At 51.3% G+C, this 2,877-nt stretch overlaps 1 pseudogene; it reads right to left on the bottom strand.

Annotated features, from left to right (window-relative positions):
• Nucleotides 1-833: 833 nt before the first annotated feature.
• LOC125525891 lies at nucleotides 834-2,571 on the bottom strand (annotated as a pseudogene).
• Nucleotides 2,572-2,877: the final 306 nt, after the last annotated feature.

The raw sequence follows: 2,877 nt of genomic DNA, 5'->3' as shown, positions 1-2,877 counted from the left end.
CACAAGCAACTGACATGTGGACAGCGATTTTTGCCGGGATCTCAACAATTTATATATGTCCCACCTGGTTGTTTTACACTTGACATGTTAATCAATAGTCCCACCTACACCGAATCTCACCAATTTATATATGTCTGTGGGTAGACAATCAACAAGCCCCTTAAGGAATAGGCTGGGCAAAGTTGCTATAAAGAAGAGAACTATTCAATCCAATAATGTTTGATTCGTATGGCAACGTCTGACCATTTAGTATTGGGCCGTCGACCGATGAAGGACGTGTATGAGATGTGTGCGGGGCGCAGCGTGGCCTCACGTCTTCACTAATAATCATGTCGAGGAGTCAGCACCTGTCACCAACACGCTCCAATCCTAGGCGCCGCCTCGGAAATGCCTGCTTTGCTCGATCAGTTGTTTCCTGTCACCAATGCACGTGGAGGACTCTATCGGAATAAAAATCAAAATTTAAAAGTCCTTACTGTGTCCAACAAAAATTGTTTTTCAGTTTTTTAAGGACTTTTCTTTCCCGTTACAATACACCTCTTTTGCTAGTAATAGATAACATGACAAAGCACCGGCGTGCATCGAGTTCCTGTGATAGACAATACTGACAATGGTGCTCTGATAATACAACAGTGAAACACACACACACACACACACACACACACACACACACACACACACACACACACACACACACACACACACACACACACACTAAACAAACAACTTAGACCCTGGATTGCATAATGAAACATTAAGTACTTTTTTCTCTGACTCATTTTATTTAGCTACAAAGACAACAAAGGCTATACGACATTGCCATGTTTGAATATTCATGGATTAGGAGCAGGCACACGAAACGGTGGCATGCAGCAGCAGGTCGCCCTTCCTCCTCGCCGTGATCCCGAGCTCCTCCACCATGTCCAGCCCACCGGCACCTCCTCCAGGGAGCCCCCAATCGAAATGGAACAACAGGCTCGCTAGCATGAGCTCCACAACCGCAAGCCCAAACGTGACCACAGGGCACATCGTCCAGCCGGCGCCGAATGGCACGAGCTCGAAGTTCGTTCCCCTGAAGTCCACCGACGCGTCACCGGCCTCCTCAAACCTCTCCGGCCTGAACTCCTCGTCATCGGTGCCCCAGCTCGCAGAATCCCGCCCGATCGCCCACACGTTGACAAGCACCATGGCTCCCTTCGGCACGTCATAGCCAAGGACACGGCAAGGTTTCTGGCACTCCCGTGGGAGGAGCAGCGGCAACACCGGGTGTAGCCGGAGCGACTCCTTGATTACTAGATGCAAATATCGCAGCTCCTGCAGGGCCTCCTCACCGATGCAACTCTCACCGCCGGGCTTCGCATGAGCTCCGCCATCGCCCACTGGAGTGTTGTCACCGAGGTCTCGCTTCCCCCCGAAAACATATCCTACAAGAAGAGAACTTAACTTGAGAGTTTTTGGTGGAAAGATGCATGTGTCGAAGAACAAGAACATCTCCATGTAGCCCCTAAACTGCTTTTTGGGGCTGGCCCCAAGCCCCAATTCACAGGCATTGCACCTCTTGCGCATCAGCTTAAGCTTTTGGATAACATACCGATGCATGCAAATTCTATAGGTTATCAAAACCAAAGGTATTGAGTTCAAAACTACTCTGGCACAATCTGTATAATTAAAAGAGATGCATGCGAGGCACACAGATGAGAGTGCTGAAGTATAACTGCATGTATGCAATTCTATAGCATGGAGGCCAATCTTACGGTAATCACGGCACGGATGTTTCCAACGTCAAGAGGCACGTGGAGGCTGCCGTCATTCTGGACCCTCAGCAGCACGTCCACGAGGTCTTCATCGCTGGCACCGGCCGACCACCTCGTGCGATGGTCCTCGATGATGCGGTCTATGACCTGGCCTATCTCGCGCCGAGCCACTAAATACACGTGCGAGGCGCGACGATGGGAACAGGTCGGCGAGGCTGAACCCGGCAGCCAGCTTGACGCCCTCATCCAGGAGCTTCAGGAACTCATTGCTGAGGAGGGAGCTGACGATAGCGACGAGACGATGATGGAGGAGACTAGGGCGGCAGCATTGGCCTGGCGGCATCCCCGGAGGGATCGGACTTGCCGCGCGCTTAGTAGCTCGGTAACACCGAGCTTTTTGAGGCGTCGCCAGTGCTCGCCGTGTGGTGCAAGGGAGATGCCAAGGTCGTCTCTCGTGATGGCACGGAGGGTGGCCGTCCGCGGCCGCGTGGCAAATGTTGTGTCGTGGGTCTTCATGATCTCCTTCGCCGCGCTGGCGGACGAGGCCACAACGACGTCGAGCTCCCCCAGGCGGAGCAGCATGAGAGGAGCATTGTAACGGCGGGCGAGGTCACGCATGGCGTGGTGCGGGAGCGCGCCAACGAGGTGGTGCATGCTGCCGATGACCGGCAGCCGCCATGGCCCCGGGGGAAGGTTCTCGCCCGTCGTGCTTGCGCGGCGGTCTGAACATGGCGATGAGGAGGATGGGGAGTAGCAGCACGGTGGCCATGAAGAGGTAACTGTAGTAGTACGTGACATCTAGTTCTTGTTTCGCCATGGCTTGAGATGAGTGCATTTCTTTTTCTCTGCGCCGGAACACTATATATAGCAGTGAGAGTGCAACACAAAGGAATATAAGATTTGTAATGGTCAAACTTCATAAAGCTTGATCAAGTTTATATTAAAAACAGTTTTGCTAAAGCACATCTAGATGTGCCATAAGTATTGCACATCTAAGTCCTATGTCATTGATCTTACGTTGAGATTCGTGTGGATATTTTCTTTTTCTTTTTTTCTTCCTTTTTATGCTTAATTCACTCATTTAGATGTGCAATAACTAAGTGCAAGTCGTACCTTTTCAGTA

The sequence above is a fragment of the Triticum urartu genome, chromosome 7 (assembly GCF_003073215.2).
Source record: "Triticum urartu cultivar G1812 chromosome 7, Tu2.1, whole genome shotgun sequence".
NCBI classification, from domain to species: Eukaryota; Viridiplantae; Streptophyta; class Magnoliopsida; order Poales; family Poaceae; genus Triticum; species Triticum urartu.
The sequence above is the reverse complement of the archived record's forward strand: the minus strand, read 5'-3'. Positions and strand labels throughout refer to the sequence as shown.